This window comes from Dermacentor andersoni, chromosome 1, assembly GCF_023375885.2.
Source record: "Dermacentor andersoni chromosome 1, qqDerAnde1_hic_scaffold, whole genome shotgun sequence".
NCBI lineage: Eukaryota > Metazoa > Arthropoda > Arachnida > Ixodida > Ixodidae > Dermacentor > Dermacentor andersoni.
The window spans coordinates 104,178,184-104,205,104 of record NC_092814.1 but is presented as its reverse complement, the minus strand read 5'-3'; the positions used below and the strand labels follow the sequence as shown (position 1 = coordinate 104,205,104).

The window sequence follows — 26,921 nt, the reverse complement described above, 5'->3', positions numbered from 1 at the left end:
GGAATAGAAAAATAAGATAGAGAGAGGGAGGGGAGGGAGAGGAATGCTGGCGGTAAAAGCCAAGAAACAGTGTTCTGTACAGGTGCTGCATCGACCGCAACGATGTGCCCCAGGTTTTTCCGCACAGGAACTTCATGAACCTGTGGGCGTTCCATAGGTGCCCAGGAAATAAAACGGTCTCTTTTTTTTCAACTGATACATTCTTCTATAGCAGATACCAGCATTTTATTTCAAAAACAACCAAACAACGAGCACTAAAATGCTTTCCGGTTTCTCATTTCTGTGAACAACATAGCAAATCCAATATTTTAAAGATTGAGACCGGTAAAAAAAAAATCACCGTCTTGTTAAAATTTCGAGTGAACCTTCATAGCAGGACATATGTTCTTGTGCATTTATGTTGCATGCGTAAATGTGACCTTTATATCTGTTCTCACTACATTATTTTCTATATTCTTTGTTTCATTTTTTTCCTCGTTTGGTGCATGTCTGTCAATTACGCCAAAAGGAGCAGTCGGCGCTGTGTACTAGCGGGAAGATCTCCTTCAACGGATATGATAATAAGAAGAATAAAGATTAAATCCAATCCGTCTCGTTCACTGATTATTTTCTTTGCTGACTCGACCAGTTAAAATTTTTAAAGTATGCAACAGCCCTATTATCTCTAATTGTCCAGAGTGTCACGTTTCTGCGCAACCAGGTACGCACGTAGGATTTTAAGCTGTCGCACACTGCTTCGCCTGCCATGACGTATCTCACGCAGGGTAGTCAACGCAGCTCGCCACGGGTGATAGATCGGAACAGCAGAACATCACAGAAAAACAAGAGAAACGAATCAATAATACGGCGTCCAACGAACGGTGCTACGATGACAAAGGAATGGAAAAAGAGGCCAACCGCCAGCAGCTCACCAAAGTGTTGCCTTCGAATTTACACGCTGGTTGACACAATAAGAATACAAGCTTTACATGTTAGACTGTCATTGGGCGCGGTAGCCTAGTCCGGAGAGGAGTAATCTGCAGTCGCATTAAATGTCAGCGTCACATATGACAAGTTACTCAGGCTACGTTGGCAAGTTTGGAGGCACAGCCGGACGTCTGCGACAGAAGAAGGGTCAGGAAAGGAACTGCATGTTGAAAATAAAAGCGGGTAAATTTCCCTGTAATGAATTTCAGATACAAAGGAGCAGTTACAAAGAAGAAATAAAAATACCGGGATTAGTAGTAGTAATAGTATCAGTGTGCGTGTGCGTGCGTGTGCGTGCGTGTGTGCGTGCGTGTGCGTGTGTGCGTGTGCGTGTGCGTGTGTGCGTGTGCGTGTGCGTGTGCGTGTGCGTGTGTGCGTGCGTGCGTGCGTGCGTGCGTGCGTGCGTGCGTGTGTGCGTGCGTGCGTGCGTGCGTGCGTGCGTGCGTGCGTGCGTGTGCGTGTCACATACATTGTGCCAATAAACATTGTGTCACATATGCAAATGGAAACGCGTACACGTTAACAAACGTGGCGCTTTTAGGTGCGAGACTATCCTCCGGCATCAGCGTCATGCTACTATAGACTGAGAACGCCGCAGCATATATATGAACATTAAGTGTGGGTCCTTCGCGAGCAGGCTTAACACTGAGAAAGTAACGTTCTATCGCACCGAAACTAAACACTAGCAGTGAAAGGGCAAACTATAATACGCGATTTCGTGTTTCCGCGTTAACCATCGCGTGTAACATTGGCACGATTTATTTGTGGATACAGAGCTACTTCTTTATTTAGCATGTTTAGCAGCCGGCTATGCTGTAATGCCACATACGCGTAACAGCAGCTTTATACCCCTGTCAAGCGGGCAAGTTAAGTGCACTTACGGGGAGTGCACTTCGGGACCTTGAGTCACACTTTAGGCAACGCGCTTCTTAACGGGAAAACAGAGTGCACTCGCAGTAAAAAAAAAAAAAAAAAAATGGCGACAGACTAAGAGCGCGTTCTTAAAGACGTAAATTAACAAAAGAAAGCTGCTAAAAAGCGATTGTTTTAAGTAGAATTATATATAAAAACAAACTTCATCTATTTGTCTCAACAAAAATCGAAGATGTTTTTATTATAGGTGTGTTGCAAGTCAATGCTGGCCAAGACGAATGCCTAGCCAATCCAAAACAACACGGCGGCGTGCGGCAGTTGATCCTGCTCATGATCCTGCTAGAACAGAATATGAGCGAGTATATATCAGCAAAGACGGCGAGTTCGATATTTAGCTACACTGCAAAATGCCACGCACACGGCTCAAAGCACGACTAGCGTGGTCAGCACGCTTTCACACCAAAATAAACACGAACTGAATGAACATGGCGGCGCCGCAGTGCCGCATCATTCTGACGCCGTTAGTTGCGTACATGATAAATTCGTTTCTTTATTGTGCTGTTTCGCTTCTCGCTAAACACAAATTATATTGTTAAAAGCTGTTCAATAACTGAAATGAACTTTTGTGTCCTTTTTGTATGCATTACATTTTGCGTCGTTGAAAGCGTTGGTGGCGAGGCTAGGCACTCCTTCAAACCGTTGGCGGCGAGGCTACGCACTCGGCCAGCAAATTGCGTTCTGTGAACGTACTCCGACTTGAGTGCACTCATCTGAGAGTACACTCCGCTGCGACGTTAAGATTTGGGAAAGTGCACTTAAAAACCGAGTGCACTCGCCGTAAGTGCACTTAAATTACCCGCTTGACAGGGGTATTACTTCGGTTTTTAGCATGATCGCGTTTTATTACGGCCCTGTGGTACATACCAATGTAATATGGAAAAGGTTATAAACAAATTAACAGCATGGCTTATAGGAAAGAAGTACGCTATATACGAGGTCTGTTAGAAAAGTATCCGACCTTATATATATATATATATATATATTTTTTTTTTGCGAACACCTGATGGATATGAAACAAGCGCGCTTGCATCAGCCGACCTTGAACCTTCGTGCGCATGCGCAAATTTTCTCCCGCCTGCCGATAGCGTCAGTCGCTGGGACGCAGCGTTTGAGTGAGGTAGTGAGCAGTGCTCTCGTCTGTTTTTTATTGCAAGGAAAATGGCGGAGCGACTGGAGCAGCGCTACCGCATCAATTTTTGCCAGAAACTGGGGGGCGACAGCCAAGTGGAAACCATTCGGAAGATTCAGGCGGCTTTTGGTGACGATGCTATGAGTAGCACACAGATTAAGGAGTGGTATAACCGGTTTAAGGACGGCCGCACATCGGTGGAGAGCGAGCCACGCTCCGGTCGGCCATCAACATGCCGAAATGACCAGGTCATTGCTGAAGTGAACGATGTGGTGATGCGGGACCGTCGTGTGACTATCCGATAAATTGCGGAAGAGGTGGGCATCAGCACTTTTTCTGCACATTCCATTATGACCGAAGATTTGGCCATGAAGAGAGTTGCGGCGAAATTCGTGCCGAAGCTACTCACGGTGGAGCAAGAGCAACTACGTGTTGAAGGCTCACAGGAGACACTGGATTCCCCAAACAGTGACCCTGACTTCATGAACTCCATAATCATTGGTGACGAGTCTTGGGTGTACGGGTACGACCCGGAAACCAAATCCCAGATTTCACAGTGGAAGCATTCCACGTCACCAAGACAAAACAAGGCCCGCCAAGTGCGCAGCAACGTCAAAGTGATGCTGACTGCTTTCTTTGACTCCAGCGGTGTGGTACACCCCGAGTACGCACCACAGGGTCAAACAATCACCAAAGAGCACTACAGGGATGTCCTTCGTCGCCTACGTGATGCTGTTCGGCGGAAGAGACTGGAGTTGTGGTCAACAGGAAATTGGCGCATCCATCACGACAATGCTCCTGCACATTCCTCGCACTTGATTCAGACTTTTTTGGCGAAAAACCAGACTCCTGTAGTTCAACAGGCTCCTTACCCTTCTGATATGACCCCCTGCGACTTCTGGCTGTTTCCCAAAATCAAGAGGCCATTGAAAGGAGCGCGATTTCAGACAAGAGAGGACATTATGGCTGCAACGACAGCTGAGCTAAACTTCATTCCGAAAGAGGCCTTCTCAGAATACTTCCAACAATGGCAGCACCGCTGGGAGAAGTGTGTGGAGTCCCAAGGAGACTACTTTGAGGGTGATTAGGTTTCGAACACTCCAGTTATGCCAGTTTTTTTTTTCTTCAGCCAGAGGTCGGATACTTTTCTAACAGACCTCGCACAAAAAATTTCACACGCCAGCCACGAAATACCACCCGCCGACAATGACGTGATCACGGACGTACCGCTGCTGAATAAATGACTGTTGAAACATATATAAGAAATAACCTTAACGTTTTCTTCGAAACACAGCTTCGTCATCAAAGAATGAGCCACTTTCTGATGATGATGATCGGAGTTTATTGGCGCAAGGGCAGAGCGACTTTCTCACATATATCTTCATTTCCCTTCTTGTGTCATCCAATTAGAGAATATCTAAAGGCGAGCATCTAGTATAAAAAAAAAAGTCCGAAATATACTTGGAAATACAAGTACGAACATTCTGCAAGCAACTAACGAAAAATTGCGGGCACGTGTAAAAAAAAGTTTTAAATGACTAAAATGACTATTGCAATAGCGGCTGTGATCGATTCCAACCTATGGCGCCATCTGCCTTGGGCAGGGAGATTAATTCCTTTAACTTACGACGGCACTGAGTTACAAGCCATATCTGTCAGGCTTTAGTAGTACGACCTGCCTTTCTGATAGCATGCGGATGTGACAACGCCAGCGCTAATTTGCACTGCGACGTCGTCGTGGTTTACGATTTGTGAAACGTTAGCAGCATGCGTTCAGTGCTTCCATGTGGTGTTTACAGATCTGATTATCCGGCCTTCGATCTTCGAAAATGAACACTAGTTCAAAACCAGAACAGTCAAGTACTGAGCAGCCTACACAGCGCTGCGCTGTGAGGAAGGTGAAGTAGAGTCAACGGCGATGTGAATGTGTCACATCGGTGTCGTGAAAAAGAAGCTCACGAACTTTGATAGTGATCTGTTTACTAACAGTTAACGCTTGGCTAAATATTTTTTGCTAGCAGTTGTTTGTTAACAGCTAACTCTGTCTTGATCCAATTAACGCTTTGCTGTGTAGTTGTACAGCCGCTACAAATACCAAGTTAATGAAGGTCCGTCCAGACTATACTTCTTGTGCTTGATGTTTTGTGGTCGCAAGAATTTACTACTGACCTCGGGAGAATGTTGCAATAGCATAGTAAAATCAGCGTTTCAGTAAGTGGAGCTGCGCTCAGGGAGTTTAATAAAAAAATATATAGAAATGCACTTTCTTGACAGAATAACGTATTGTGATGAAAATAAACATGAGGCAGGTAAATCAGAAATAGAAGAAAAAAAAACACTTATCCAGCATCGGCGAAAACACCAGCCATGGCACAGGGCTCCCCGGCTCAAGAATTTCTTCGAATTAATTTTGTATAGATTACATGTCTTGATAGAGAGCTATTTAAAAACGACTTATATTTACACGGCCAACAGTCACATGGGCGTACTAATTCCTTTCTGTTATTTTGTAAATCGAGAAAATGTACGCGTTCTTCGCGATTTCCACAAAACGCAGAACAAGCACAACAATCACAATCTAAACGTTACAGTTTGAATAAGGACCACGCAGCTGGAGAGCGCGAACACTGTAAGCGTGAAGTGGAACTTCCAGTTGGGCCAAAATCTTCATTTTTTCTACAGTGTGTGGGAACCGCTGAATTCTGGTTATCGTCTTATGCCATGTCTCTAAATCTTTGGAGATTTATAGAAATTGTATTCGCGTTTTAGGATTAGGTCGCATCGACTGCCCGCCGAGCAACCATGAAGGGATTGGCGCCAACGTGATCGGTGCAGGAATGATTCCATGTCCGCAGCACTAGGAACACCGGAATTTCGTCAGAGCTCCGCTAGAAGTCTCATTAGCTGTGATTATAGGCTTATATACTTTAATTCCGAAACGGGGCAGTGATAAATTGCTTGTGATTGATCTACGGCCACCTGATTTGCACAAGGATGACAAAGAGAAAAAAAAAAAAGAAAAATTGCAATGTCAAGCAGGATTTCAGAAATTATTATTGTCCACGAAAATTTCTAAATAAAGAAATAGGCAAGTATATTTCACTCAAGCTTTAGCTTTAGTTTCTTTTCCTTTTCATTTTTGCGGAAATACAGCGCGAGATCTTGCGTAAAAGTACTGTAATTGCATGCGTGTGGGTTACTTGCTAGCGAATAATACGTATACCGTGTACTATAACAGCACAGATAAGCTTGCCGTACATAAAAAAAAAAGGTGTCAGGTTTCGAAAGAACATTCTCATGAAGGCAGAAACCATTCGGGTATCAAGCACAACGTTTTGTAAGTTTGAAGTAACACTAACTTCACTGCGCTGCCATGGTTCCACCCCAAAATATTTACATGGTGTTAGGATTGGGGGCTCAATCCTATCGCTCGTAATCAGTTGTCAAGATTGGAGTCGGGCATGAATTAGAAGGTAGCTGGCCCATGCCGTCGTCCAACTTATCCACGCTGAGGACGTTGTTGAAGGGAAGGACTGCTTCTCATCGAGAACGAGGAATATGGGTTTATTTACAGTATCTACATAAGGACGTTTCAGTTCATCAGTCTAGCATGACTGCGAGAGAAAGTACACTGAGCGGCCGCACAACGGCGGTTTATAACCACTCGGTCCTCCCTCGATCCTAAGGTGAGAAAAACGTTCCACCAGTCATCGTAAACAAGTCGCCTCTCTGCGCGAGGGATTACACACACACACTCACACACACACACTTCTTTGCGCGAGGTTCACGGTCCTCAACCGACGTCAGACGGACTTCGTAGAACTCGGGGCTTACTTCAGGAAAGGCGCCTTTTATTCCCCGAGCTGACCCCCACAGCGCAACCGGTTGCCCATTGTCTTGCATTTTGAACGGCGCGTGGGAAGGGTCCTCGAACTACGTTCCCTCGGGGACTTCCCCGCTCGCGGCAGACCGGGTAGGCGGTGTCGTGTTCCGGCACAAAGCCTGCTTCGTCGAACTCATCTTGGCTCTAGCGACGGAGAGTCGAGGACGCGCGCATTGTTCTCAACACACAGTCGACTTAGTGAAGCCGTGGCTAGAGGTTTGCGGTGGCGTTCCAGGAAAGTTGACGCCGCTGTCGCAACTGGCTGGCAAAACATGCACCTCAGCTGGGCCGTTCTGAACAATGGACAGATCTCGTCTGGCTAAATATCCCTTTTACCTATGTTGTAACTGAATCAAATCAATCGATCATTTCTCACTGCACTGTCGTAGTTTCTTACCCCTGACTGAAAGGGCCTCGGAAACCCCATTGCGACCGCTTGGATTGCCATTGAACACTCCTACTCTCCTTGGGAGCATCCGTGCTGTATAGCACCCTCAGGAACACATTCAGCGCCATGTAGAACTTTTATTAGCGAATCCCACAATGTTAAACTTATTTTTCTCTTCTTCCTTCGCTTCTGTCCTTTCTTTTTGTTGTTGTTGTTTACAGTGTAACTAACTAATGTAACGCCCGTCTGACTGCTCAATCACAAGATACCTTTACTGCAATTGCTTTCATTTTATTATTATTATTATTATTATTATTATTATTATTATTATTATAGCCTTACCAATACATTTATGAACGCCACCCTATTCCAGGCTAATCCCCTTTGTGCAAGCGAAACTGCATTTGAGGTCATCATCATACAATGTTCAACCTACGTAGCAAAGGTACCTTCGAAACCTCATTCTGCAGTGAGACATCGGCATCTAAAGCGTTAAATATCTCGCCGTGGTCCTAGCACTTCAACAACGTTTCAGGTCGCATACAGATTCATATACCGTTTCACGTTTAGCCGACTGTTTAGACACTATGCATTCACAACAAGCGCTTTCATTGCAGATCTGCGTTCCAAGCTTTTTCCCAACACCGAACAATTGCCCATTGAGAAATGAGGACCAGAACTATATCCTTAAAGGTTTTTGACACACTATAGATCAGCAACCAAGAAAAATTTTCCTCGTAGTTGCAACGCACCTTCGCTAGAATTGAAAGGTGCAGTTCTTGCCTCGCACGAGCGTCGTATACTGCGCTCTAATTCGACGCTCACTCGCGAACGCACGCTAGACTTTCTTTCGCTACCACCGCGCACCGCCGCGCCACGCCAGATGCGCGCAGGGCTTTGCTGAAAAATCGCCCCGCAGGAGAGAGCCCGCTGATAACTCGCGTCAGCGGGCGCGCCACGCTTCGGTGTCGGCCACCGGGCGAGCGCCGGCCAGAGGAGCGCGCCGTGGGGCCGCGGGCCCCTATCTGCCGCGCCGAATTAACGAGGTTTGGCCGCGTATTTATTTCCAGGGACGCAATAATTTCTGCAGCCTCGCTCATATTAGCAGCGGCCGGCGCAGCAACAACGGCATAGGAAATAAAAACGGCAGCCGTGACGATCATCATTCTCCGCGGAAGAAGGGGCGCCAGCAGCACGGCTCGGCCGGCGAAGACGCCGCCCAGAAAGGAGCAGTGCTGCGCGGCGGGGGGAGACAACGAACGCCATTATTGTCCCGGTAGCCTTTGTTCTGGGGCGTTTGCAGCCGCCGGCCCTTGTGCGCTTGATTGTTTCGCAATAATGATAATAATATTAATGGCGGCAGATCGAAACGGCTCTCAGAGGTGTCGATGAAAAGGGGGAGCAAAACGTGAACACGAGGGTTCGGATGAAAGCGCTAGACTCGCTCGGCTTCTACTGCCGCTTCTGACGGGGAGGGCGCGCCAGAGAGGATGGTCAGTAGCGAGGAACGAGAGAGCACCCCCGACATTCCATCCCGTCCGGGAGCCAATAACTCCAGCTCCTGATTGGAGCGACCAAACTCAATTTTAATTAACATAGCCACTCCCACGAAGAAAAAAAAAAAGCAAACCGCAAGTCAGTATTATGTACCTAGTCACGCATGCAAAGTAATGGCAACCATCGCATCCGTTTTCTCTCTCTCTTTTTTATTAAGACCAGTTTCTCAGTTTTTCTTTTATTTATTTTCTAAATTTTCTTCTCCTCGCGCTTTCCAAGCCTCGCACCCATTATCTCGGCAGGAAAGTTTTGCGCAACTTCCGCGTTCTCACATATAGACGCCAAGAGTAAATATTTCGCTTTTTGTTTTATTCATAATCCTGCTTCGGCCTTTCAGACGTGGCGAAATTCTGCGTACTGTTTCTTACCCTATTCCCACTTAGGCAGACCATAATGCAACGAACCACGTTCTCGTCCAAAATAATAAAAGAAAACTGCCAGAAACGCTAAGAGAAGCGCGCACCGCCGGTTGCCCTGTGCGCTTTTAGCGAAGAAGCCCCGCGCTCTCTACACCGCGGTATTAGATGGCGAAAAAAACAAGCTATTTTAAATCGTGCTCTTCGCAGCAATCGACTGTGCGTGCATACATTTAAGAAAGAAAGTAGTCGAACAGCATCACGAGATTCACGAATTAGTCCTGTTGTAAGGCTGCTTCATTGCTAGCTGCGCGTTTGATTCCGTTTGCAATCTCCTAAACATCAAGCATCAACCGCAATACAAGTCCAAGGGAGAAACTACAGAAACTTGAGCGTCAAATATTTACGGTTGAGTTGTTTCACGAACGCTAGCGGCATTAATTCGTAGAAACTAGCTGGGTGGGAGACCGGGACATGGTTGTGGCAGTGCAGGCTTCGAATTCGCAAGGATTGCTACCTTCTCAACGGGGAAAGTCTTTAGCTGGCATAAGGTTGCAGTTACAGGAACACCCTCCGCAACCATCGACGAGACCAGACGATGCAGCCGGCCAGATCAACCAACCTCGTGAAAAGGTCCAGCAATCCCAGCAAGTGCTTTAGTGAGCCACTGAGTGGACGCAGAAAGGCATACACGGCTATCAGCAAACGCTCTCGCGACGCGTTTGTGCATCCACCCCACCGTTTATTAGCAGCTCGACGACACTACACGAAGCCTGTGAAAGCTGCTTCGAAGTTGGCATTCTCGTGCGTCGGGCTCCACCCTGGCAGATATATTTCTGCAAGTTAGAGCAATAACCTCGTGCGTGTGCAGCACCATATGGCAGCCAGCTGGTCTCTGACACAGGATAATTTGCCTCTTCTGCTCTCTTATTTTCCCTCCCTCTCAACCAGTACGAGCTACTTAACTTTTCAGACAATTAACATCGGCCTCTCAGGTAATTAAAATTAAAGTACAGGTGCGAAAAGGAGCATCACGGTAGCATCTGGTTCTTGAAAAAAAAAGTGTCAATAATTGAGTCATGATTCTGTCTGACCTGTCTGACCTGTTTTCTTTTTCTGAATGGCGCAAAATATAATAACCTCACCTTGAATGCTGCTAAAACCAGAGTCATGACTTTCACACGCAAAACCAGCAAGCATTTATTTTTCTTATTCTGTAGATTCTGTACCATTGTGCAAGGTGCGTGAGATCAATTATCTCGGTGTACTTTTTGATACAACCTCACACTTTTCAACGCACACTAAACACGCTGCAATGCGGAGTATGCGCTCTCTTGGCTCTGTTTGCAGACTATCGAGAGAATTCAGTTCTTCTACACCGTTCCGCAAGTTGTACGCAACAATCTGTCTTCCTCAATTCAAATATGCGTCGGTGTATGGAATGGCATTTCTAGATCCAACAGTGACATTATAGATCAGGTCTAGAAAAAGTTTCTAAGCATATATCTTCACCGCTTTGCTAACACAGATACTGGACCTTCTTCAAGCACCGTTGGATTATTGTCAGTGCCCTTACTTCGCTGCCCACATAATCGCGCTGATCTCCTGTTTCTTTTCAAACTACTTCCCGGTATCCTCACCTGCCCCGAACTACTCAGGTATATCATGTTTCGTATTCCGCGCGAGATCGCCAGAGAACATAGACCTTTCCATGTTCCCCCCTGTCATCCCCAAGACACAACCGCCCACAGAATAGGGTCTTTATACCGCTTATTTTCATGATCTTCATATTTTTCATAACTCGCTCTCATTGTTCTTTTACGAGCTTTGCGCTGCCGCGTCATAGTTTCACATCTTGTTCAACTGAATGTTTCCTCCTTTTTCTTTTGTATTCAGTTTGCGCTTAGCAGTAAGTACACTCTTCTTTTCAAGGTTGTATTCTTTTCATTCGTTTTTTTACTTATATTCCTCTGGTGTATTTCCTTCTTTTTTTTATGTATGCGTGCGCCAGCACTCATACCTCATGGTTGTTCCTGGGCACGGTAAATAATTGATTGATTGATTGATTGATTGATTGATTGATTGATTGATTGATTGATTGATTGATTGATTGATTGATTGATACTACTTTCGTGCAAGCAACGTGTCTAGACGTCTCACAGGTCCTATATCGAGTAAACGTTATGATTAAGATGCTCCTGAAACCACCACGCATTCTTAATCATCACCTACTCTGTGCAAGATCGTTATTTCTGGCGTTCATCAATTTTCAATAGCCCTAAAGGGACCCAGATAGTCGTAGAAAGATGCACAAGTAACAGGCAAACGTAAAAAAGAGAGGAGGTGATTGCTCTATCCCGTTACTCGCGTGTTAAAGGTTATAACAATGTGTTGGTTTGTGAATTATTTCGCATTCCCTCTCTTTCCGTGCTACTGCAGCACTCCATTTGTCGCACGACTACCCCTCTACTGAACGCTCCAATGATCGTTATCGTTTAGCATGCGACACGCGCCTCCATCTCTAGGTCGCGAGGAAAGGCATCAGCAAAATTTGAGCTCGTTGTCGTACGATCGCTTGAGCGCCAGCCTCAGAATTGAGAGGGCCTAGTTCAATACCAGCTGGAATGTTTGAATGCATTATTTATGTCTTCCATTGTTGCCAGCTCTCGCCTTATCGTGATTATGTTCTTGGTTAAACGGAGACAAAGGCTTTCTAGCTACAGGCTTTCGCCTGTAAACAGCAAGGAATGAGTGAAGTTGGCTTCTCCCGACAGAGGCTTTTATAGTGGGGAAGCTGGCTTTCACGAATGTTTTGACATTGTGCGTCTAAACAACACTCAACCAAAAAGAAAACAAAAAAGTAAATAAAAATAAAACAACAGAACAAACGAAAATTTTTGCGAAGCAAAACTGAATCGGAACTTAAAATTTTTGCTCACTAGAACCAAACCGAAAATGAACTAAAACATGGAGATCCAACGCACATTTTGGAAACTGTGAGGCGAAGCTATCCTGGATCGATGCTATCCTGAAACGGTTAATTAAATGCTGTAAACGTAAATGCAATGCGTACAACGTTTCATTTTATGCGACGTGTTAAGGTCATACAATATCTATGCACCACAATTGTTACAATTTTCATATCATGCAATGTTTATGTTTACGCGCTGCACCATCGCCGAGTATGCCGAAATGCAAAGACAAGTTGAGGAGAATTCACACTGTGAGACGTCGCCGCAGCGATCTCACGAGAACGAAGACGACGTTTGATATTGTCGGGTGAATAATGGTGAGGAGAGGTATATCCAGAGAGAAGAACAACGCGTATGTAATACAATCTTTGTGTCAGAGTGGCACATATCCATTATGTGTGGCATTGGCCAGGAATAAGCACATATGCAGCGGCCCTAGAATGGCGGTAAGCCAAATATAAGAAATTTCAAAGAAACTGTTGAATATCACGCGCTATTCCATTAAGATGTCCCTACGTTAGAGATAGTTATGAGGCGACATTAGGCCTACGTTCTGTCGTAAAACTGCGACGTCGCGTCTGCGATTGTCGTCAGCGGCGGCCGAATTCCGATGGGAGCCAAGATGAGGTAGGTCTCTCTGCACGTAATTTAAACTCGGGCGGTTTTATTAACTAGCCGTCTCTCCACAGCCCGTGCGTAGCTTTCAAAGTTTGAAAGAAAGAAATCACTCCAGAAATTGTGTCCTTCTAATCTCCATCACTTGCATTCACTAAGAAACCAGCGTTACGGCACTTTCAAAGCTGCAGAGTGGCCCCCGGCTAAAAAAGAGTGCCCTCTTTGGGAGCCCATCGGTTCATTCCAATTAAGTTTCACCATTTACAACCGAATGTATATTATTTGAGGAAAGCGATGGAACCTCGTTGCAGGAGTCATTTTTGTTTCGCATAATTCTCTTGCACCGAGGGACTTTTTTTTTTTTTTCATGCACTTGTCGCACACGCACCACTTTTGCGCGCGAGGAATTCGCGTGGCCATGCGCGGAACACACTCGTCTCCTCACTTCTCCAACAAAGAAACCACAAAACTGCGAAAGGAGCTCTCCACCCTTCTCCCTACTTCCCACGTGGGCCGATACATGGAGCCCCGATCTCGCTCTATAGACTCGCGTTTCTTCATTTTCTTTTGACCCCCCTCCTTTCTACACTATCCCCCCCCCATTTACATCCTCTCCCCGGCCGCTATTTTCATCATCTAACCATCTGTATCTCTCTCTCTCTATAGCCCCCCGCTATAGCGTGGCCTCGTCCCAAGCCAAGAAAGGTGTGTCCCCACACGGAGCATCACTGTGCGCAGCATGCCTCGGAAGTAGACCAGAAGAACCCCTTTCATTTTGTGCCTCAGTACCCGCTTTCATCACTCCTCCTAACAGGGGTTTCATGACACGTTACTAAAGAAAGAAAGAAAGAAAGAAAGAAAGAAAGAAAGAAAGAAAGAAAGAAAGAAGTCGCAGAGGAGGGAGGTTGTTGGAGCATGCACGCAACATCGCGTCTATTAACAAAAGCCGTTCGACGCCGCGAAGCACTGCTCAAGCGTTTGTTATGGAAATGTTTTTTCAAGCACGTGCTTTAGATGAGTACCAAATAGACTCGGTTACGCTTACTATGTACGCCATGTTCTTCAAAAAAAGAAAAAAAAGGTAAATAGACATTAGTTCCTCCCAGAAAAAAAGTTTTACAAATAAATTTGAAAAAAATTGCCATCAAGCTATCCTTGCGTGGTCGTGGCTTGCGATGAGCGAAAAGTCTGAGCAAAGCTAACGAAACAGAAATGCTTAAAATTGGTGCCACCGCTTAAGACCTTAGGGTGTGCCGAGTGGAAGGCAAATAACATGCGCATTCACTCCGTGAGTGCGAATAGAATGCGAGAAAGTTTGAGGCGGCCGTGAAGCGGCGCAGTGTTGGGAAACGAAGGGAGCCAGAGGTGAACGACTGGGCGCGAAATCGCTCCGAGGCCGCATCCTGCGTATATCAATGCGGGAACACGTGCAGGACAGCAGCCCGAGGGTGTGGGCCACGAAAAAAGGGGCCACAGATGGCATAACTCGCTGCACGCCGACAGCGCAACGAGATTGCAAAGGAAGCCGGGCGAACAGAATAAGAAGGGTTCAAAGGTTCGGCAGCAAACCTCCAGCTGCCTTTAACGCGAGATTTACGGCGCGACGACCGTTCCCGCTGCGAGCTACATTCGCGCGACTGAATTGTGTCCTCAGGACGTTCACCTCTTTGAGCGAATTCTTTACTGCTTATCTGTTAACATTGTAAACGTTTTGATGCCCGCGCCAGACAACACGGGCGCGTCTCGCCTCTTGAAGCCCGCGACGAAGCACTGCGTGGAGCTGGCAAAGAACCGAGGCCAGTCATCGCGAATGAACGAGACTTGCGTGCTTGCTTGTTCTCACTGGTGCGGTAGGAAAATCTTGAGATGACGTATCACTGCACTCGACACAGTCGCGGACTCAAAGACAACCGTTCTAATACACCTGTACCGATTTCTTTTAGTCACAAGGCAAAATACCGCGGCGGTCTCCTATCGAGAATGTCGATAAATCTTCTATACGTACCTGATTTGCGCTCTTGATGCATACCGTAGCTATTTTCCACACGATCACTACATTGTGTTTAACTAAATGGTAGAGCAACAATACCGCGACGGAAATAAGTCTACCGAACAGAGTTATGCCGAATAGGCGCCTTCATAGCCGCTTAATTATGGTTGATACGCTGTGTAACTCTGTAAAACAGCAAACTGTAAAGCAGCGATTCCGCTCAAATGTCGGTAACCATTAATGCGCATGATAACTTTGCACTAAGACGCACCGGCCGAATGGGAAAGACAGGCGTCCAGTGAAACGAGGACATGCCACTATCATTGCGCTATGTTTCTCTCACGGATACAAAAGTGAATATTATTTTCCTTTCTTCAAGTAGGAATACAACTACTGCGAGTTCAGTTAAGGACGATTATTTGAGCTAAAATGAAAAGTTCATGATCTGAACATACAGCGCGATTTTTCGCAATATTGAGTTGCAGGAGCCTGATAAAAATAAACGGGCGCTCTAGGATATTTTTTTCTGCAGGGCTGGCGTTCGTTTATTGCACTCAGTCCTTTGAACTTAAAGTACAATCGGGAACAGTGTATCTGGAAACTTTCATTGTAGCTTCGAAACGGCTGCTCTCGATTTCCTTATTCTTGGACTTTCGCGCTCGGTACAAGCGAGGAATACACTTTCAACCAGTCAAGAAATACGAGCACTGGAACCTGGTTCATTTGGCAACCACGGAATTGTTTAGCGATTTCCCTGTTGTTCAGCCGCTACAGCCAAACCCTTGGTCTGGAGTAGTACGACCTGCTCGCGAAAGGTAACGTCTCTGGTTTCCGCTAAAGCAGGCATGTTGCTCTCGCTTGTGAGAAGGCAACCTGCAACAGTAAAACAGTTGTTTCTTTTTACACAAACAAGCTAAAAGAAATATTTCAATAGCTGAATCTCCCTTATCCTGGCCAATGATAATACGAATTCCTCAAACATTTACTTGTAATCACGAGAGGAGGAAAGGAAAGCTATAGTTAAAGAAAAACAGCAAACTGTAAAGCAGTGTTAGGTAAGTTGTGGCAAATAGCCCACGCATCTCGGTTGGTACTAAACACAACATAGCGCAGTCGGAAACCGTAAGCAACGTCCAGTGGGCAGCCGAGTGTATTACTGCGCCGAACGCAGCCACGGGCCTTCATATTTCGGGCGAAGCTATACGCCGCTAATGTTTGCGCCACGTGTCCCCAGTGCTTGGCTTACTTAGTGCGACGGGGAAAGAAAGTACGGAACCGCTAAGCCCAGGTCACAGACAACGAAAAAAACAAATCATCGCGAGAGTCTTCGCTGCGTGGATCCGCAAAAGAGGGATCCAGATGAGGAAAAAGAAATAAAGAAAGGAGGAGAGCTTGGCATCGGAAATCCAGCCAGGCGACCACGAAACCGAATCTCCGCAAGACAACCAGCAGGGCCGGGTCCGTATCGGTGTTGGATAAAAGTACGTGCCGTCCATACCACAGCGTCGTCGCCTTCATTGATGCAAGGCATAATTGACGTTTCCTCCGCTGCTCTCTGATGCCCGGGCGTTGTGGTGGCGCACTACGGCCGCGCACGCGCGTGACCTCTGCAGGGGGCGCCGGCGGACGCATCCCGAGCAGCAGTCGGGGAAACAAAAGACGGCATTCATAAACGGAACACGGAGGTCGCGCAGGCCACCGCGGCGGCGTGTTTGCCCGTGCCGACGGCGTACGTCTCGGCGCGATAAGAAGCTCACTCTATCGCGCACAAAGGAACCCCGCGTCGCGCCGCGCCAGATTACGGCCGACTTTTCTTGTCTTGCGCGCTCCCACTCTACACAAGCCTCTTCCCTCCGCTCGCCGCAGCTGGCCCACGGGGCAAGAACCATAAAGGTAACGACTGCGCCCGCGCTGTCGTCAGCGCCTCTCGACTCAAAGGTGCTTTACTCGCACCGCGCGGCCTCCCTGCCGCCGACACGCGGCGGAGACCCGCGCGCGCGGACGGCCGCCGCCCTTTCTCGAAGATCGCGGGCCGCACTGGCGTCACACGGGAGAGCCGCCGCAAATTGGCAGCCGAAAGGAGGCTGACGAACTTGCATTCGCTGTTCGTGCGGGCTGCTTATCGGGGAACAAAGCGCCCACGTCTGAAGAGCAATGGACGTTTACGTGCCTCTTACAACCCCATTTCTTAGTTGTGTGTCAAATGTGCGAAGCCGGTCAAGTGGTATATATATATATATATATATATATATATATATATATATATATATATATATATATATATTAGTGCAAGCGACGGTGGTCTGATCCGGATCGGCCTCAGTTGCCCTTCGCTCGTCGAACAGGCAGGACGTGGGTTGAGTGAGCTCCTGAACAACACTTCGCAATGTGGTGAACGCGGTTTAACACATTTCTCTGGCATTTACCGCTAAATCACCGCTCATGGATCACGGATCATGGTTCGATCATGGATCATGTTACTTTTACGAAGCTTGAATTGAAAGGAAGCTTTTCAGATGCGCCCCCTCCCTTTTTTTAAACATAAAGCGGTTATACGAGAATCTACTGGATATATATATATATATATATATATATATATAAGACGTTGCAGAGAGCGATATAGAAGGTGTAACGTCTCGACACACGAGCCACATCCAACCAGGTGCACCGAACAAGAAGCGGGGAGAGGCGATCCGGCCTGACCTGACGCCGCGGGAACGCTTTTAAGCTGCTCTTTGTCGCTGGCCCGGCATTTCCCCGGTGCCACGTAATGCGTGTCGGTCCAGTAATACAGAAATAGAAGCGACAACAAGCGAAGCAGGCATGTTGACGGTATCGGGCAGGCACCAGCAAATGACCTGATATAGCAGATCGACAACGCCGTGTGGGGTTTTGTAATAGAAAACATTCCTAGTAAGAGGTACCTTTGTCCAAGGTACGATGCGATTGCGAAAATTTGGTAAATACGTTTTCATTCGATGTTGCCGTGTACTTTAGAATTGCACGGCAAGCATGTTGATCTGCCAATGATCCGTCCGGTGCGTCCGGGCCACGCTTTTGGTCTGACACGCTGGCCCGTACTCGCTCCATCGTCGGTCGGGCTTTAACACGCACTTAATGTACGGTACTCGAGCATTTTTGCATTCCGCCTCCATCGGTATGCAGCAGTGGCGGAGCCGCATCGAACCCGCGACCTCGAACTCGGCGGCACAGTGCCTTAGCCACACTGCTGCTGCGGCGGGTTACATCTGAACATCAGCAGAAAGCCATTTCGTTGTTGACACTGAAGCCTCTCAATGATTTCGGTCGATTGTTACGACTTATCACTTTAGAAATGTCCTGGACCGGCGTATAGTGTGAGGCCCACACCTGCCAATATGAAATAAAAAAGAAAAATCTCCGAATTGTCCTGTGGGAGAGTGGTGCGGAAGTTCAAGTGCATCTTGCATAGGGTTCAAGTTTAGTTTAGGACATCGAAGTAGAGAACACGAGGTGCAATTTCATGGGCCGGCCCAGCCCGAGCCAGACACTAGGAGAATGTGGGCCAGCCCGGCCCGACGATGGACTGAGGACGGCTGGCATGTCAGACCGAAAGCCCGGCCCGGACGTACCGGTCCGATCATTGGCAGATCAACATGATTGCCCCAGGTCACGTAATTCTAAAGCACACGGGAACAGTGAATGAAAACGTATTTATTACATTTTCGCAATCGCCATCGTTCGTTGGACAAAGGTAATTGCAACTGCTCTGACACATTTTAGTTGGAATGTCATGTGGATCGTATCGCGCAGGTGCCGGCGAGGGATGTCATAGAGCTTGGGCGCAATAACGTAAAGCTATTCCAAACTTTTCTATTCCATTTCTGCAATCAGGCCTCCACGATTGGTGAAAAAGTTTTCGGGCCATCCCCACTTGGCCTGTCTGTCACGCAACGTCCCAAAATATGCGATAGCTCCCCATCTGATATAACGTGCATACATTGATTACGCGTGATTACACCGAACAAGAGAAAAATAATTATTTCTGATTCGACGCCTTTTTGCCATTAACCCTCTGCTATTGGTCAAAAGTTTCTGGGCTGCGCCCACTTCGCCTGTTTATCAAGCGACGTCAGAAACCGCGAAAACTCACCCGGTCAAAGTGACGTGTACGCATTATAGATGCATTAATATGCCGAACAAAGGTGATTTATTTTTTAATAGCAGGAAACTGCCCCGTTCCGAAAGGAATAGAGGATGGCTGCCCGCCAACCGGAAAACATGAATTTATTTGCTTATAATAAAACATTTTGCGTCGTGGCAGTATGACGTTATCGAGCCCTTTCAGCATGTTTACGACATCGCACTGCCAGCTCTTCTTTGTTGAGGATCCGTTTTAGCGTCATTCTTAACCTTCCGCTGCCCGCCACCGCTATTTCCGACCAGCCATCGCAAGCTACGTAAGGGGAAGCGGACCAATCGCAGACGACGGCACCACCCTCTTCATCCGATTATCTATTTTCACTGCGTTGGCTCGGCCCCATCGAATCCCTCTCCACTTGAGCATGCTCCTCGCTTCTTGTCGGCCAATTAGATAAGAAAAACGACTCAATGCAGTCAGTGTTGTTCGTTTCGAAATCAAACAAACGTGACCTGCTATAAATGAGGAGAGCGTTTGATTGGGTCGTTCAGACAACGCTGCTGGTCACCGCCCAATGTTTGCGTTAGCGGTTACGTAATTTTTACGTCATGAGTTTGGAACGAAAACAGATTGGAATACTTTCACGTTACAGGGCCCCTTAATACAATTACTAGAGGGAACGGTGGCGCTAGTTTCTACGGGAGCTACAAGCAGGCAGGTTCATCCAGCATCGGAATGATGGTTAGTGCACGGATTTGCCTGAACTTCGTCCTTCTGGCTTTAAACGGCTTAATGACTTTTGCAAATCTTGCAAATTGGAACTACTGCGTTATAAATATTTAAATAAACAATATTAAAATTATCCGAAAGCAAGATTCGAACCCAGGACCTTTAGCACAGAAGCCCGGTATTGAAACCATTACGCAACGGACGCATGGACATGCGGAAGCACTGCAATTAGCACCGATTATGCATGTCCGCGGAGTATTATTGCTTTCTGCATTAAAGAAAAGTACAGATTTCTTTTAAACGTAGGTAAATGAAGGCACTTAAAGCGTAATAAACAAAGCCACAAGAACGTCTGAAGCATCAAGCAGGAAGATCAGACAAATCCATGTAGTGGCCATTATTCCCATGGTGGTTGAACGATCGCAGCGCCAGCGCTCCCCCTAGTAATTAATGTGGTAAACTCTAAGAGCGATGTGATATAGTGGAATATACGCCGTATCGCTGTGTTTGGTGTAGGCTCACTGCTGGCCTGAGACCTGATAATAAGCAGCATGCCCACACCGAATACGGCTTCGTTTGTCTGCTATATCCCGTCACTTGTTGGTGCCTGCCCGATACCCGTCAACATGCCTGCTTCGCTAGCTGTCGCTTCTATTTCTGTGTTGAAATCTGACCAACACGCACTGCGTGACACCGGAGAAATGCCGGGCCAGCGACAAAGAACAGCTTAAAAACGTTCCTGCGGTGTCAGGTCAGGCCGTGAGCGAAGGTAGACGGCTGAGCTCACCACTTCCTGATCGGTGCACCTGCATGGATGTGGCTCGAGTTCTGAGACGTTGCACGTTCACTATCGCTCTGAGCAATACATTTAGCTGTACGCCGGCGCAAGTCGGACTGTGGGTAATCTGACTGCCTTCCGGAAGTGGAGCGCTAGGAAGAATTTAGGACCCAAGTCGGGGCTCTAATTCCGGCCTGGCTCGCAGGATGAAATATGCTTGCCGGCCTGAGCTCGACCCGCGGGCCCCGACTAAAAATCAGGCGGGCTGCCCGAGCCCCGCCTGTTGGCCGGGCCGGCGTAGGCGAGTGCACACCTCTACGTCGACGAATATGAACCAAGCTTTGTGGGACAAGACATTGCACAAACTGATGGTAATGCACATTTTCGTGCACTTTAGAGATCCTAAGGGAATGCCGACAACACTGGTCACACATCCCAGTCACGAGAACCAGAGTTGACGGCACTGCGAGAGAGGAAGGCATCGCACCACTTAGGGTAGCAAACCGGAGACTCATATCTGGTTAACCTCCCTGCCTTTCCTCTTCATTCTCTCTCTCTAGTACGCAAATTGACATGTCACGAACGCCACCTACTTTTGGAGGTTTCTATTCCCTCTCAGGAATAGTTACTGCTAGAATTTCTACTTGCTCGCCTACCTGTCGTGCCCTTACTAATACTGTGATGAACAGTAACCACTTCAACTTTTTCACCAGTCGCAGACTTTTTTTAAAGGCGGAGTATAACATACAGGCAGCAGCGAAGTTTCTTTGACTCTTGTCCTATAGATCTTGTAATGTACGAATATTGCATGATGCATGCCAGTAAAGTACAAGTACTGGACCAAACCATGCATTCAAGATAGTTCTCCGTGCGCACTTGCAATTCTCATAAAAAATGTACAGGGTATGCTTAAACGCTTCCGTTCAACTTCACCACTGACTTTCTGCGAGATAGGGAGAGAGAGAGAGAGAAATATAAGGAAGGCAGGGATGTTAACCATTCAAGAGTCTGGTTGGCTACCCTACGCTGGGGGAAGAGGGAAGTGGGAGTAACAATAATGGGGTGAGGACGTTGGTCGTTTGTTGTAGGTTTGTCCCGTATACCCGCAGAAATGGCGGCAGCTAGACGACAAGCCTGACAGCGCTGATAACAGCAGCGGAAAAGAATTTTTATTAGCCCGTGCATGTATGCAGTGGCTTGTGCTTCGTTATTTCTATTGAGTGCAAGTTAGGGATAGTAGTTTGCAGCCAGCGTATAGTCCAGAGGAGTCAGTAATAGTCGACAATGTAATAAATCTCTCAGATAGCCCGCACTAATACTAATATCCACACAGAAAATCTCGCGCACAAATACGAAGTAATCTCGATGGCTCATTAAGCTTAAGAATTGGAAGTTGGACACGTTGGTAGATGTTCACAAGCATGAAATACGCGAAGGAGCTCCCTGTTGCCCCCTCATTTTCGTGCTTTGTCTCTCTCACACTAGCTCTGTTTTCAAGACGCTTTATAGCGCATGCGACAGTCATTCATAAAATACACCGTGGAAATCACTCCTGCAGAGGCTGTCGGAGAAAAAAATGTCAAATACAGTGAATTCCGTAAAAGGTATGCCATCGTCTTCCCCGCTGTCCACATCAAACTAAATAACTGAGTTTAGACCGAAACCGTTGACAACATGCTGCCATGTGATGCCGTTCTGAAGCTCAATCGAAAGTTGAGCCACCCTAATAGCCGTGCTGGCAAATCCCTTCAGCTTTGTGATTCCATATATAATTCGCTGGCCTTTGAGTTTCCAAGCTCACGTAACCTCGCCTCCTATATTAACATGGTCTCGAGAACAGTTATTCTCTTTGTTCGCTGACAGTACGCTGACTAAATGCAATGATTAAAACCGTGAACCAGCCGCAATGGATGAATGGGTACGGTGCCCTACCATTGAGCGCAAGCTATCGTGTACAACTCACGAACGCGGCGCTCGCATTTCAAAAGTGCAAAAGTGCAAAACAGCCGCACATTAATTCTTCACTGGAAGGGAAAGTACCCCAAATGGTCAGAATTAACGTGCAAGCACCAGTACCGCAACATCCTTCACAGTCCAGGAGTATCTTTGGAACGCAAGAATCAATCAGTAAAATGGCAACTGAAACGACAAAAGAAGCGCCCAATTACTGCGAACAGCAGTTATGAATCCTCCATGCAGTTAGACACTCCTGCGTGATCTTGGAAAGAACACCGTGGTAGTCCTGAAACATTTTGACATCACCCGAGTGTAACCTGAAGCACTCCTGAGAGCTCCTCAACAAAGCTGCTCCGCAGTGTGAAAAAGCATGCAGATTGCATACAGCAGCAAACGCGCACTTTCCTGAGCGCCGCCATTGGCAAACATGTAGGACATGGAAGGCACGCCCAGTTAGCGAGCTCTTGGCGAGGTGGCCTTCACCGAGTTCGCGTTTACTCCTGCCACGTTCTCTATTTTTTTTTGTGTGTGTACGTATGCGTGTGTGCGTGCGTGTGTGCGCGCGCACGCGCGTGTGTGTGTGTATGTGCCCGAGGAAAAGAGTCACGAACGAACGAACACGGTATTCCCATCCCTTAGCTAGTAGGCTAGTAGGCAGTAGCTCGCAGAAAAACCGAAGTTGTTGTGCGCCTCACTGTTTATCGCGTCGAGTTCCGCTGCATAGTATGTGCCCTAATCGCCCAAATAACAGCCTGAAGCAAAGTGCACATTTTTTTCCTCACTTCCTTCATATGCAAGACATTTTCACCAGGACAGCGGATTAATAATTCAGTTGTTCGATTAAATGTTACCGAGTAATTGCGCTAAACCTTATAAATGATTCCCGGCCCTTCTCTAAAGTGTATAATTCACCGCTTATGCTTGGGATATACAGCGCCTATTCTTCAAATCCGCTTTTGTTGCAACTGTACAATCTTGCGTTCAATCGACCGATCGTTCTATTATTTCTATTAAATGTTATTTTTCATTCCAAAGTAAAATATAGTACCAGGAAGCTGCGTTCAATCTCTTCTCATGGTTCTGAAATCGGCCTTGTACGCAGCACTCTTTCTTTTTTTTTGTTCGCGATATGCTTCAGAACACACAAAGTTCAAATAACTAAAAATATCAATATAAGCATGCAGCCATGTGCCTTCTCGAACAATATTTCGTGCCAGGAATGACAAGACACAAGAAAAGAATAGAAAAACAAAGAAAGTGACTGACTCATCTAGAATTGCCAAAAGTCGAGAGACAGATTGTGCTATTGTTACTGCGAGAAGTCAATTTGCAAATGTAAAGTGACAGCAGCATGCTTCCATCTTTTTTTAATTGGCATGAATATACAAGGATATGTAGGTGCCAGAGAATGGTGCAGGCAGCTCGTTAGTTCTCTGCACTAGGAGGGAACTGAAAACATAGCACTACTGTAGGGTTACTGATCACGTAAACATCTATAAGCACCAGAACGGGATAACGAGATGCAGGACAGCAATCGTCTACAGAAACGGACACTCCAGACATTCGCTTGAAGATCAGAGGCAAAAAGGAAAAAAAAGAAGAGCTAGGAGAACCACAATACGCCACATCACACAGAGTACGAGCACTACAGACGAGAGTCGAGACCTGTAGTTGACGAGAATTCCAGAACAGCATTGTGAGCCTGGTATCGAGTTGAAGCACGACTTCGTAAATAAGAAATCACTGAACGCCGCTCTAGAAATAGCAAATCTCTGGAATTCTCTCAGCAGCGCACAGCGACAGCCGTTGAAAGTTGGCAACTCCAACAGCGAGTGCTCAAGCGTATCCCTGTAGTGTCCACAAGCCGGGAACGAAGGGCTCGGCGCACGTAACCAGGCTACAGATATGCGCGCCGATATGCTGGCGTTCTGTATCATGCAATATCGTTTATGTCACATTTCGGTGTCCCGAAAATTACGGAGTTTTAGAAATAGTGGATCCGAAATTAGCGGACGGTATCGGCTCTGCGTGCAAGAGAGAGAGATAGGGAGAGATAGATAAAGGAGATCGGCTTCTGCGGACGCACGGTATCGCCGACGTCCTTCAATGAAAACGCGAATGTCCTTTTAGCGCATGGAAGAAAGTTGTATCCGTTACTTCTGAAAAAAGAAAAGTTCGTTATAAAATAAACGACTTCGTGATACATCTTTAATGATTATCGCGTTCCGATGAATCCCAGACGAGGGAAGTCTAACTAGTAAGAAAGTGTTGAGATCGTGAGCAGACTACAATAAAAGCGAGCGAGAGAAAGAAGACTATTACGTGCGCGCCCGCGTACCTTGAAAGCGTGTAGCACACTAAAGTACAAGAAACCGTTCTTTTGTTTTTTGCTCGCTGCCTCTGACGGCGTCTCCCACCTTCCAAGCCGCAGCCTACGCCAATACGACTTTTGCCAAAAGGCCTTCATATTAGAATCCGCCCTCAAGTTGTGCGGCACCTCCGTCTCGGGGCGAGGAGGGGAAATTAATTTTGAGCCCAGCAAAAAGAAACACATTAAAATTGAACCAGGCGAAGAGCGTTTGTCAAGAATAAAGGGGGAAAAAAAGGAACAAGAAGAAACAGCTCTACAGCGACAGGTCACACTTAGTTCGAGGACACGGTTCACTTGATGTATATCGTTGAAACGAACGCCTGTGAAGCACGCGATTTGCAACAAGGTATTTAAAACACAGCCGATCGGCTATTAGCATGCACAGTCACGTACTCCTTCCTGAAGGCGAGCCCACGCGAAGCAGGAGGGGGCTCCAACCAGCGCGCCAGACAAGGCGTCGAGCAACACGAAGGCTTTTAAGAATGACTCCATCGCCTGTGTAAGAAAAATAACGCTCTTCCTCGTATAGGTAGTTGCTTCTCGCTCGTAAGTTCCGAGAAGAAAACGCGCGTTTGTTCTTTGTCTTCGAGCCCGCTGCTTCGTCTGAAAAGGAGCCTCACCTGAAAAGTAGAGGAGTAATAGGAATGTATAAATATACACACACAATCTATACAGATCCCACGCACTGTGGGAATTGACGTTATGCTAAGCATTTTGGGGATTGCTGGCTATCCAGCTTTGTTTGGGGTTCCGTAAAGCGTTACCAAGTCGATCAATGTGTTTGTGCAAATCGAGCAGTTGTGTGTGTGACGATAGCAGCAATACGACAACGACGGTGAGTACGATCGTATGACGGCGACGGCATGGTTATATTCCGGCCGTTCGACGCGACTTTACGACATACCAATTCTTGGGTTCTAAACAGTTGTAGGTATTGGGCGAATGGAGACGTCATCTGCGAGAAGGTGTTCTACGATCGTACGCACCTATGTCTATGTCATGTCGTCTATGTTAACACAATCGGTACGTACGCATGCCTATGTCATGTGATCTATGTTAAAAGGACGATGAAATCTGTACTCCATCGAAGAAAACCTGTTCGACCTGTGCCGATCATGAAGACGGTACAATGTCGCACAGTTGACCCGCCGTGGTGGCGTAATGGTTTCAGCGTTGGATTGATAAGCCCGAGGGCGCGGTATGAAATGCCGGCCACGGAGGCCACATTTCGATGGCAGCGAAATACAAAAACATCCGTGTACCGCGCATTTGGTGCGCGTTAAAGAACCTCAGGCGGTCGAAACTAATCTGGAGTCCCACACTACGGCGTGCCTCATAATCAGATCATGGGTTTGGCATGTGAGACCCCAGAAATTATATTTAATTAATGTCACACAGTTTATACATACGCAAAGACGTGGGTTCGTATCCCACCTGCGGTCAGGTGTCTTTTTCGTCCACTTTCATTTCTATTTATTTATCTTTAATTCAACTAAGAGCTGCAGATAATTGCCTCTATGCTGTCTTTGGTGTCATTGTTCGTTGTCGCAGGGTAGCCAACCAGACGCATTTCTGGTTAACATCCCTGCCTTCTCTCTATATTCGCTTCCCCTTGTTTGTTGTCTTCTTATGACATTACTATATATATGTGTGCGCGCGTGTGTGCGTGCGTGTGTGTGTGGAAAATAAATGTAAGGCGCGGAATTCAAGACAAGGAGGCAGTAAGAGACACGGACCAGGGCTAACTTTCAACTAACTTTATTCCTCGTCGCTCGTCAATATATGCTTTTAGTCGCACATGCGCGAAACCATGTGATCACATTGTCACAAAAACAGATTATAGCAAGCCACACAAAAAACACTTCTCACTATCCATTGGAGAAATTGATCTTTCACTTACGCATTCTTTCCCTCTTAAGAGATAAATAGAAATATGGGGAATTGTCCGCGGCCTACGAACATTGCCACAGCAGCATCGCCCCTTCAAGTGCCTTGCTCTCCACTAAGGCCGTCGTGAAACTGAAGCAGCAGAAAACTTCTGCGCCAGGTTTGCCGGTAAGGGGTCCCCGTTCACTGTGAGTTATCTAGGATAACATGCCGATGTCAAGATATTCCCGGATGGAAAATCTGTTCTCTGCAGAAGAGCTTCAAGCAGCTTTGGCAGCATTCAATCGTCCG

General features: G+C 46.8%; 1 protein-coding gene and 1 pseudogene across 3 annotated transcripts in view; one reads left to right on the top strand and one right to left on the bottom strand.

The window, feature by feature from the left end:
• The window catches only part of zfh2 (Zn finger homeodomain 2), a 464,809-nt gene that overhangs the window by 330,756 nt on the left and 107,132 nt on the right, over positions 1-26,921 (bottom strand). The gene's annotated exons all lie outside the window — the stretch shown is intronic.
• LOC126543299 (protein GVQW3-like) lies at positions 2,741-4,861 on the top strand (annotated as a pseudogene).